Here is a 12,500-nt window from a genome sequence, read left to right as displayed (position 1 = left end):
GCCGCGCCTGAGAGAACGATCGATAGCAATTTTCTAATTTCTTCTTGCCCACTCTCGCACCTTTCCCTTTTTGGATGTGCTGCTGCTGACTTCAAGAATTTGAGCCGCAGCTTCCCCGAGTTGTCAGTCGTGCCTCCCCTGGCGAAGAGGAGCCGAGGACGGGATAAGAAGGGAGGGCTAAGCTGTTCTTCTTCCCATACCTCTTCCAGCCCTCTAAGATGCCCGTTTCGATTCCCGATACTGGGAAATTTAGGCAAGCCGGAGAAGTGAAGGTACTAATTGTAAACACCTCGTTGCTTTTTTTGAATACATTTATTATCATATTAGAAAGGGAGTATGAAACATACGGCATATTACTCATCCTATGCCTCCAGGCAGAGAATTCTCCTATTGAAATCAACCAGTATAACCAGATTTCTTATGGGAAATTACAGAGGACATCTTAAAACTCTTCTCACGGAAATATATTACTGGAATGTCAATTCCAATCCAGCATTTCCCTTTTCTCCCCTCCATACAACAAAAAGTAATTAGCCATTTACAGCTGAACCTTTGAGATCCTGAAGGCGTTGGTGAAACACACAGCCTGGCACAGCGCTGCTGTCCGGCCCCCACAGACGGATCCAYCTCAGCCTCCTCGCAGCCCAGGATGGGCACCGGGGGACGGTCGCAGGGGTGCCCATCTTCAGCTCCAGCGCCGGAGTCCCGGGTGCGGGGTCCCCGTCGGGGACCGAGGCCGGGCCGGGGCCGTGGGGGGCGAGCGCTGCTCCGGGGAGGGCGACTGTGCGGTAGCGGGGGCAGTCGGCCCGGRAGGGGCCTTTCTTCCCGCCGGGAGTGGCGGTTCCCACCTGCTCATAGGAGCGTTGGACGCCCGCGATAACGAGATAAAAGGGAGGGAACCTGGCGACTGCTGCTACCGGGGCAAAATGGCAGCAGCCTGCTATAAATACCATCAAACAAACAGATCGGGAAGGGTAAAGCAACACCACCCCCACTGCTGTCGATGGGATCCACGCGGAGCAGCAGGGGAAAAAAGATGTGTGTGTGGGGAGGCTATTATCACAGGAAAAGGATCCCTGGAAGAGAAGAATATGTGCTGGGATTGTTCAACTTTTAATAAGTTTTAGGACTAATTCCAAAACCAGCAATAATTCCTGATCAAATTATTCCCCTGGAAATGCTTCTACACGTTCTTTTTATTAAGATTTCTCTGGCTGCCAGAAATGAAATATGAGCCTTACCAGAGAAAAAGTAAAGGAAGGCCAGAGCAAATTCTTATAAGCTTTTTTTTTTTTTTTTTTTTTTTTTTTTTTTTTTTTTTTTTGGAGGTTGAAGGGGAAGGAGGTGGGAGCGCAAGTTGGAGCCAGAAAAATGACAAGTTATCTAACCCAGCTCTCATTCAGGTTCCCTACGATATGAATTCACTCTCCTGGCCTTAACAGCGAGGAGGCTTTCTAGCACACCCCAGATTTTTGACTCGAGGAATTTGACTCGCCCTCTTTTGCTCAGGGGCTGAAGCCGGGCTCGGTGCACTTGTTGGGAGCTATTTTCTCATCGGCGGAGTCAGAGACAGAATTAGTCACCGATCCTTTGTTTCGGTGTTACAGCCTTTTTTTTCTCCCGTGCGACGCTGTAGAAGGAGTTCCCTGGGCTCTGTGGGACAAACCACCTGCACTTCCTTAGCTGTAGGGTATTTTTGACACGCGTGGGCAGTAACTGCTGATCCCGAGTGCGGGAGAGCATCGGTAGAGGCTGCTCATTTATTTCGGACTGATGAAGAGCTTACCTCTCGGCGAAAAAAAGGGTGTCTATTAACTGTTTATTAATGCGTCTTAATAACCGAAATTATCTCAATAGCATAGAGCTCGAGAGTAAGAACCATTAAATCTGTTCGTGTTTTAAGAGGGATCAGCCTGAACAGAAATCAATTAGCACCGCAGACAAAACCAAGCCCTTCCAAAGACAAGTGTCACTGCATTTTCAGCATACTTCGGGAGTTAATCGTTAGCGCCGACCCTGGTTCCTTCCTACGTTTAAACATTTCAGCATGAGGAGGCGCTGACAACTCTCAGCGGGATAACCTTGGGAAAAGTCCCCATCACCAGGAGGGAGTTATTCCTCCTTGTCCGTCCGTTTCACTCCCGCTGAGGAAATCCCACGCGATCCCACGCCACAGTTTGGGGCGAGCAGTGTAGTTGCGCTAGGATACAAACGTCTCTCTCCGCATCCKCCCCGTCTCCCTGGTGAGCTCTCGGGGGGAGACGGGCCCGCCCCACCGGAGCTGAGCAAGGGCTTGGGGACAGCACCGTGTCCCTGGCCGCAGTTCGTGGCATCGTTTGCACCGGAGCAGGTGGCAGAGCACGGCAGCACCGGGCGCATCCCCTTGCGGGTCGGTCTCCCGCACAGAGTGGGTTTGCAGCCGGATCCCCACCCCCGTTCTCAACCCTTCAGCCTTGCCCGGCTCCGGCAGAGAGGCTGCCCGTGCTGCGGCAGCCTGAGTACGCGTGTACCGTGTCACCTGTGTCACCCGCCCCGCGCTGCTGCTCGCCCTGGCACGACCCCCGCACGCCCCGGCCACCCGCGGCGGCTGCGGGCTGCGCTGCCGGGAACACCGGTGGCCGTGCATCCCCCGAGGCGGCCGTGCATCCCCCCGAGGCGGCCGTGCATCCCCCCGAGGCGGCCGTGCATCCCCCCGAGGCGGCCGATGCTCTGCCACCGCCCCGGCTCGCCGCTCTGGCTCCCTCCGTGTCTCCCGCTTCCTCCGTGCCAGCCCCGGCCCCGCGAAGGCCACCGAGGGGACAGACCGTGCTGAGCTAGGAATTTCGGGSGGCGTCAGGGGAAGCCGAGGACAGAGACCCGTGGGTCTTTGCTGTCTTCTGTGGGGTCGGCTGAGTGTCTGCGGGGTGCACTCAGGATGTCGGTGCCCCACCTTGGCCGCGCCGCGATGGCGACGCCCGCCCCGCCTCGGGATGCCGCGCTGCCCCCACTACAACCGGCGAAATCCCCGGGATTTCGGAAAATCCTTCAGGATTTCCTGAAAATCCCGGAAATCCTTCAGGAGCTGCAACCCTAATGGGCTTGCTTTATTCACTCAGAAATATAATAAAATGAAAAAGGAGTCAGCAAAACTCTAGCCTGGCCGTGTAAAGGAGGGGACACACCTTTGGGCTTTCCCCCGAGGAGCCAGTTGAGGATTTTTTATAGTTAAAGTCARCTTGGCAGCCTAAAACCGTCGGAGAAGCTCGGGAGAACCTCTGCTATGGCACTTTGACCGCGGATTCCTGGACCTGATCCCCGCACATCTGATCTCTGCACTTTCTACCTCTAGCCTGCCTACAAGCCCCTGGTACACTAAATCAGGCAAACCCCAGGTTTTCCCCATGCTCCATGAGTTTTCCGCCTTTGCTCCTTCTTGGCAGAGTAGTTTTCACCCAGGAGATGGGTCTCCAGCTCCTGGCCATGCCTACCAGGGAGAATTTCCAGCTCTTGCATCCTATCTGCTCCATCTGGCCATGGAGCAGTGGAGGTGAGGGCTTTGCTCTCGCAGGATACGTGGTGAGTGGGGGATGGGATCTAGCGACAGGGGATGGAAAAGCTTAGAGGTGAAGAAAAGTGAATTTAAGGCATTCCTGCTGCAGAGGTTCCTGAGTTCTGCTCCGCAGCTGCTTTACTTCCACATTTCCTATTAGTTAGATATGGGTTAAAATACAGATACTGTTCAGAGTGCAGAACTCCAGTGGGCACTTCAGATCTGGGTCAAACAAGTGATTTCAGGCTCTGATGCTCAGCTTCAAAAAGATGCCTAGCTACAACCTARCTACAGGAAATGGACATTAGAGGCATGTATTTCTCGGGAGCCTCCTTTGCAGATCCCGGTGTGGGCATCCAGGGTGGTTTGTGCAAGTGCCTGGTCACCCCATGGGACTCCATGGGCAGCTTTGGCCCCTGCCTTTGGTGTGCTGCTGAGCCAATTTCTTGAATGCTTGTTCTCGGGTATCGCCAGGCACGAAGGTTTCATTACAACCCTCAGTTAATTGTTCAAGTCTGGCTGATGGTTGGGCTGTGGTCTTTCCTTGACCGGCCTTTCTTGACCTTGTTACTGTAATTACCGAAGAATAAAGGTATGTTTGAAATTTGTTTTTATGGCCTGAATACTCTGCATACAGAATAAATAATACTTGCTCCTGCATCTCATCATCAGCATAATTTAACAATTAGCAAGCCAACATTTGAATAGTCCAGGAACCRGTATTGCTGGCCAATATTGACCAAAACATTAGCATAAACAATGCCCATTCATACACATCTGCACAAATCAAAATATATTGTCACATCCAGAATATTTGACTAAAAATAAGTGACTTTGATATTAGTTAATTTTGATATTTTACTGGATTTTAAACACTACCCCAGCAATTTAAATACACCTGAAAATCCCCAAATAGAAAAGTAATCAGAAAGCAACTGCATCAGGTTTATAATGGGGACAATAAATAAATGGGGACAATGTGAAAATCCAGACTGTACCAAGAAAAATTACATACCTACCTAGATTTCACTAAAACCAGGCTTTTACCCAATTTCTTCCTTTTTTTTTTTTTTTTCCTGTTGATGTCTTGCGATAAATTAATTCATTTCTGGGCGCCAAACTCTTCAGAGGGTCATAAATCCTGATGAAAACACGCTCCTTGAAGTTGCACCTGGATCACTTCTAGGAACATTTTTTAAAGTTCATGTAGAAGTTCCTTACTGATTAATAAAGTGAAATGTTGAAGAGAGCACTGGATTAAATGAAAATTTAGTCTTTCATTTGCATCTCATAAGTATTCTTGAGAATGATCTATTTCTGACATGGTCTAATGATAAATTTGGCTCCTAGATGACCAACTAGGACAAGTTATTTAAAGATTACTACTAAAAACAATTGCTGAAGACAAATTTTTTTTTTCCCTCTCATTTATTTGTTCTGGAATCCTCAATAACGATTTATATTATATCAAATGAGAGGTACCCAAGGCAAGTTACTTCTAAATGAACAGAATATTTTACCTCTAGCTTGTAAGGAAGAGATCTTTTTCTTCCTTAAGAAAAAGATCTCTCATTTTTGAAAGGGTCAGGTATAAGATTGTTTGGTTTTAGGGAAAGCTTATTCTTTATAAGGCACTCTTTTTGAAGGTATTGCTTTCAAAGAATGACTAATGAAATTTTTGTCAATTTCCAAAACTCACACCTGAAAGAAAACATTAATTTTCTCTTGTGCTACTTTTCTAGAAGGGGAGTTAAAACTTGTGCTGAAATATTTATTTATGATCAGCTATGGAGAAGTAATGATAACCTCAGAGCAAATCTGCCTTAGTCAGCTCTTATTAGACTTCTGACAAACATGCCTGTCCCCTGGGAGCACACCACAGAGCTCTGATAGAGCTGAACATCTAGTAGCAAACTAATATTAGTTACAGCTGCAACACGAGCCAATATCCCACCTGGCTAAATACCTCCTGTTGATGGCAGAAGATATTCCAACCAACCCCCTTCATAGGGCATGCCACCTGTGCTTACACTCTGAAGGTTTTCCACCCAGCTTGTTCAATTTGTGGCTCATGTTTTTTTCTCATCTTCTTCGAAGTCTCAGCTGCCTCTGACACCTGCAGCCACACTCTTCAGTCTTTCTTTCTTTCAGACTTCTTTTTAATTTTTTTTTTTCAATGAGGCCATATTTTCCAGATCTATTTCCTCTAGCCCACTGATGCAAAACTGCCTCATGTTGCTCAAGCTGTTTTTGAGCTAAGTCCCAGAGACTTGCCTCTTTTACCTTCTTTCCCTTACCTATCTCTTCCCTGGTGCCTCCAGAGAAGATGGCTTCATCTATCACCTTCATTGTGACAATGCAGAATATCACTCTTCAGTCAGATTCCGTCTTTGTACTTATTCTCAAAATATCTTTATGGGTTTTAACATGCCAGCATTAATTCAGCATAGCTTAGAGGGAGCTTCTGCTTTCGCAGGCTTAAAGTATTTTCTTCCACTGCCCTCCCTTGATTAATATTCCTACCAACATCTCTGAATCCTGACCTTCCCTTACTGTCCTTCAAACCAAACCCAGGTCAAGTATTACGTAATTTAGAATAATGTAAGTTCCTCAGACAAATATAATTTGTCTATCTTCCCTCTACCATTGCATAACAGTGCAGGGGTCTCCTTGGCCCATGTGACCACCTACTTCTGAGCTTTCCTTCTCTGCACCCCTCTTCTCCGTGCCGTTTCAACACAACTGTTGTGTTAGCATTGATGGTTGTGTGTCTTACAGCATCTTTTTCCTTAACTACAGTGTTGCTATAGGAGCTTCTGCCTTTCCAGTGCTTTTGATAACCTCTTCATGATCCATTGATTCAGCTTCCCTCTCAAGCATCTACAGCTTTGCCCAGTTCTGGGTGTAAGGAGCATTCTATGAGGTTGGCAGTACAGTGTACTCTTCCCAGTCTGCCCTTAAAATTGACTTCTCTAGTTGTACCAGCAAAACACTCAGTAGAATCAAAACATTTGATGGGATGGATGGATGTTTATTGCGATATGAGTGATTATTCCCTCATCCTGTTTGGAAGGACCTTGTATCACACACCAGGCTTGTTCACTCTCCAGTGCCAGGAATGTATCTCAGGTTCCATGCCCAGCAGAGCCAGCTGAAGAGCACAGTTTTCATTTGTCAAGACTTAAAATAAACATAGACTCAAGCACGAAYAGAGTTTATTTTATATATATTTATACATAACTTTCATCTCAGTAAAAAATGTTTTTCCACAGCCTGGAAATTTTTAGAGAAATAAATTCCCTTTGGAACATCAAAATGTAATGTTTCCAAGTAAAATACATTGTATCTTGCATTTGGTAAGGCAACTGCTGTTCTTTCATGGTCTTCTTCAAGGCTTTGTCCCCAAGCATCTGTGGAAGTTCCCAGAACACGTGGCTGTGAGACATTTCCAGCACCCAACAATCCCAGCAGGACTATGGACCCCAAGGCATGACCCTAGAGCTTGGGCTCTGAATCCCAACCCTACAGCAGACAGTGGGGATGATCATGAAGAACATATATAGGGAGCCTGGATTCAGATTGATATTTTCAGGGCTGAATGCCAGGGAAGGTATCTTCCAGGATTTCACACTGGGAAAATTCTTCTCCAGGACACCACATAAGTTTTGTGGGGCATTAATCTTCTGTATTAAGATGCATTATGAAACATGCCCATGGCATGATTAGACAAATGGACCACAAATGGGGTTCTGAGATAAAATGTTGGCCACAGACCTTTGAAGGTCCATTCCCATTCCAAAGGTGACAGCAACTTCCCAGCTTAAATCAAGATTATTTTGAGTGGTTTCGAGTGATTCTGACAATGGATGTAAGTGTGAGCTCAAGTCCAAGGTTGTGTTGCCTCCAGCTGGGATCAAGCATGGGATTTAAGAAAACTCAAGAAAGCCATGAGACAGAAAGCTGAGGGTGCATGAAATACACAAATACATGAGAGAAATTGATCTGCTGAATGGGTGGCCATGCAGTCACACAGCTGTGATCCTATCAGAGTTTGGATGTACAGCATCAAGGGATGCAGGAGGGGAAGAGGAGATAAAGCTCCCCTCAGCCCTGTAAGAAATCCAATACAAGCTAATGTTCCATCACTCTGACATTGTCATTTTACCTGTCTGCAGGATCTATCTGCAAGAAAAATCTATTTCCTACCTGTAGATTTTTAACATATCCAAATGAAGACTTTCTCATCATCATGCTGTCTTTCAAAGAAGAAATAGTCCCATGGTAGGCAAAGGCCTCTAARGAGTCACATTCAACCAAATATGAAAGTTGGACATATATGTGTAAATCATTACATATGTAAATTATTTTCATTAATACTGTGGTGTAAATAGTAATATCGAACTGAGATCTTGATCTTTTGCATTTCTAGGGTGCATGAACTAAGGGCAATACAAAACAAAATACAAAATTTTTGACATTACCAAAATGCCATATCTGAAGATTGAGCAAATTGTGTTCCTTTACTCCTATCTGTTTATTTCACATTTTTTCTATTCCCTCTTATTTTCAGTGATCACATTCATCATTGATATCAACAGGAGAGGGAAAGATATAACCAGTTGCAATATGCAGCCCTCCTCTCAGGACACCATATAGATGACAGTGTCCATGTGTTCTATCTCCCCAGGCAACTCCAGGCTGGGCAAGCCTACATTTGCATGAAGTTGTAGATTATGGCTGGAAATAATCCTAATTTTTGAATCTTTGTTCAAGACCTGTCTGAAACTTTTCCTTGGGTTAGAAGCTCATCTCTATGTCTGATTCATAGGATTGAGCTTGTGACCCCTCTGGAATCACCACACTGGGTTTTCCTCCTTTACCCAACTGTCCATTTCCATAACAAARGGCTGTGAGACCATCTTCCCTCAGCCAGTTTTTCCTGAATTTGTCCAAAGAGATAAGCCGTTTTCAGGAGGCGACCACCAGAGAGCCCTATGTAAGCACACTCTCTGTGAGTGCAACCTTTTCTCCATTATGAAACCAGCCTGAAAATCACAGTGTGTGTCCATGAGATGAAAAATCTGACAGAGATGAAAGAAGAAAGATTCTCTGGCTATCAACAATGATCTGGTTGAATTGTGATTTTTTTTTTTTTTTGGGGGGGGGGGGGGGCAGGGCAGAGGATTGTTTTAAAGCTGAATCATTTTGACAGAACAGGCTAGGGATGAGGTTTATACCAAAACTAGGCTTAGGATGATGTTCTCACGAGTTAGATGAGGAAATAAATGCTTGGGGGTGTTGCCCCCGTAGGTTGGGCAGCATCTGGGCAGCAAAAGGACCAGGCCTTACAGCCCACATTATCAGATTATCTCTGCTCACCCCTCAACCCCAAGTGTCTGCATGGCTCCCCGTGCTACAGGGAGCACGCTGACTCCCTGGGAAGCCGACAGTGCGAGGCGGAGCACGGGCAGGGCCAGCCCGGGGGCGAGGACCCAGTCCCACAGGACCAGCACTCAGTCCCGCTGCTCTGAGCTCACGGCTCGGGGGTTCAGCCCTTCCCGGCAGAAGCAGGGAGATGCCGGGGCTGGGGACAGAGGGGATGGGTACCAGCGGCCCGTGGAGCCCGGCTGGGACCCGCCCCGACGGCAGCGGCAGGCGGGGAGCGCACGGCAGCGGCTCTCAGCCCGCTCGGGCTTGTGCTAAACGTCACAGCGGCTTGGCGGCCCAAATGTGCKTTTCAGTGAGTCTGGGGACATGGCTTGGAAAGGCAGCCGAGGTGCGTGGTCACGAGTGTCTGGGATGAGACTTCTGTGTTGTGCCTCTCCCTTCCCCCCGCTTCCTTGAAGAAGCAGGATACATCGGTCAAAGGGCTCGCTGGTCCAGCCCCCACACCCCATCTCCGATGTGCTGATAAGGCCGCGGAGGCTGCGCGCCCCACCGCCTTCCTGCGCGGAGGAGCCCCGGCTGCCGCAGCAGCCCTGCCAGGGACGCCTTCCATGGGCAGAGAGGTTCACAGTGTAATGAACAGCCTTATCGTGGCTGGTATCTTTACAACTGCTTAGATGACTTTTTAATTGTGGCTTAATGCATTTAATTATGACAACTCTTCCCCATTTTCAAGTATGATGTATTAATATTACAGATCATTAACATTGCTAAATTACTGTAATGACACAGAGTCCTCAGTGTCCCAGTTAGACAGAAAAAAGACCCGCTCTTCTCATTTGGCTCTTTTGTTATTTGCCTTATAGGAAATTCATGCACGATTCTTGAGTCTTTAAAGCATGTAGGAGAGGCTGCTGCTGCTGCTACTGCACCCTCCTTATTAAATTATTGATAGAGAAAATCCCCCATGTAAAACTTCCCGARCCCGAGACGGCACAGGAGCTAATATTGTCTTTCTAATATCCACTTCATCAATGTAAAAGTTAGAAAGCCTCGGCTCTTGAGCGGGTCCCCCCTCCCCTCCTTCATAATTAGAGCAGACCGTATTTAACATCTGCAAAATAGTCATGCTTATAAGGAATGAGAAATGCGAGATGTTCCATTCTGTTTGCAATGGTTAGACCATTTTAATCTCTTAACTTCAATATATGTCCTCTAGCAGGCTATACTTCTTGGATTTCATTTTTAGATCCTTAAGGCTGCATATATCTGTCAAACAGACATAATGAATTTAAAGTGCTAATGCCTAGAAGACCAGAAAAAACATTGAAATATATCCTCGGATGATTAAATTACCACCTCTAGCTACTTTACCTCCTTATGTCCAAACAGATTTCCCTTTTTACTTACCAAGTACCGGATCTGGGAGATGTGGAAGATGTAATTTCATGGTTAAAAAAAAAAAAAAAAAAAAAAAAGGAAAATGAAAAAAAACCCCTAACCCCATCCCAACTCAACCCATGCACGGATCTTTAGACAAGCTTTCTTTTTTTTTTTATTTTTTTTTGTTTGTTTAAACATCATTTCAGATATGTGCCTATAAGATAGGACTTGCCACAGACTGGAGGTATTTTTCAATTACACCCGAGCTCCAGGGAAAGCCTGGGGTGGGAGCCCGTGACTTTGCAGCGCTCACCTAATGGCTGGGGAAAGCGGGGGGATGAGATGCAGGCGCGTCCGACGGYAGCAGCGGCGGGAGCGGAGGCTCTCCCTGCCCTGGCCGGCACCCCCTGCCCCTCCCCGGGGCTGCCTCTGCTCCCCCGCCGCCGCTGCCGAGCTGAGCGGCCCYGGCGGGGTGTTCCAGAGGGGGTTTGGTGGGAGGATGTGGGGGCGATCCCGGCCCCGAGGGTGCCGAGCATCTGCGAGGGACCGGCGAGTCTGGGGAGAGCGGGGACAGAGGGAAGGCGAGCAGATTTGTCGCGCTTTGAAATGAAACGTTATAATCCCTCCAACAATCCTGTTGACTGTGAGCTGTAGCGCCGGGAGTACAACACGGAGGGGAAAAAAAAAAAAAGATACATTGTTGGATAAACAGCTCCTTATAGGTAAAAACTGAATGGGCCAAATAGATGAATAAGGCGACACAATGGAAGGGGGGGTGGTGAAAGGAAACGAGTCGGTGGCAGTGGAAGAAAAAGGTAAAAGTGAACAGAGGAGACAAAAGGAGAGAAAAGAAAAAAATGTAGATGAGTGAGACAAAAAAGCAAAGAGAAAAAGAAAAGAGAACAAGAGGGGGAAAGAAGTAATATTTTCCTTGATAAAAATGCACAAAAGGGAAGATGAACTTTGTTCTTTTTCTCTTTCTACTCTCCTCTCTCTTTCTGCTTTTCGCCTCGCAGCACGCCAGCCTAAGCTGAGAGCTGTAATGTCATTAAATTGCAAATGCTTTTTCATTTCCGACACACACTGTTTACTTATCTGGCAAAAACATATGTTGGAAGGAATCCGTTAAATTCTGCCCATTGCCTTGGGTAAAAGTGCAATGGAAACGGACCCACTGAGCTTCTTCTTTCTTCTTCTTTTAGCACTTCCCTTATCTACAAGACTGCTTCGCAGAAAACTGGCTAGTTCAATGAAAAATGAAGATACAGCAGGAGATTAGAGAAGAACACTGAGCAAAAAATTCCTGGAGAGAGGGTCACTCCATTGCAAATGATTTCACTYCTCTAGATCTGCATAAATTACTATTTTTAAGGCATCTCCAAAGTCTGTATATTTTTCTCACTCTGTCAAACATTTAATTTCACGCCCCGTGTTCTGAATATGCTAAAATGCATATCTCTGATGCACCTTTAAGCCAGAAAAACGAATGCAAAATTGAAGATAAAATGATGTGATTTGCACTACAAGCCTATTACTTGAGGTATTTACATATAGTTTACCTCTGCAGTTCTGAGAATGATTTATTAAAAAAAAAAATCTGGATTAAGCTCGTATAAATATGTATAAATCTTTGTTTAGAAAATAGATTTTGCAGCTGTTGTGTCAAAAAGTTCTTTAAGATTCTGTGAAGAATTTTCCTTTCAGCCTGCTTTAAAAAAGAGGGGAAAAGGACAGTATTTGACATCCTGCTTTGCAGGAAGGAAAACACACACATACACACACACACGTTCAGACATTCAGGATTTTTCTAAAGACTCGGTTTGTTTGTTGTTTGTTTTTGTCATTGGGGTTTTATTTTTTCGTATTTCACACTTATCTTCCTAAACTTCTCTGCTCGCATCCTCTCCCCCTCACTCACTGGGACTCGGTGTCAGCCGCGCTCTGGCTTTTCCCGAGCGTGTGAAATAGCGGGTCAGGTGTATGAAAATAATCATARGCTGGAGTGGGGRAAAAAAAAAACAAACCAGGAAAAAAACCAAAGAAGAGCTCTAAATCATCCCGGGCCCCCGAAGCGGAGGGGAGGACGCCGAGCCGGCTGCTCGCCCAGCTTGCCGTGCCGTGTCCCGCCGGCGCCGCGGGGCCGGGGCCGCTCGCAGCCGCTTCCCGGACCAAGGGCCCCCCCTGGCGGCGCCGCCTGGCCCGG

The sequence above is a fragment of the Malurus melanocephalus genome, unplaced genomic scaffold (genome assembly GCF_030028575.1).
Source record: "Malurus melanocephalus ecotype Western Australia unplaced genomic scaffold, MMel_1.1 scaffold_195, whole genome shotgun sequence".
NCBI lineage: Eukaryota > Metazoa > Chordata > Aves > Passeriformes > Maluridae > Malurus > Malurus melanocephalus.
Note: the sequence above shows the minus strand (reverse complement) of the source record.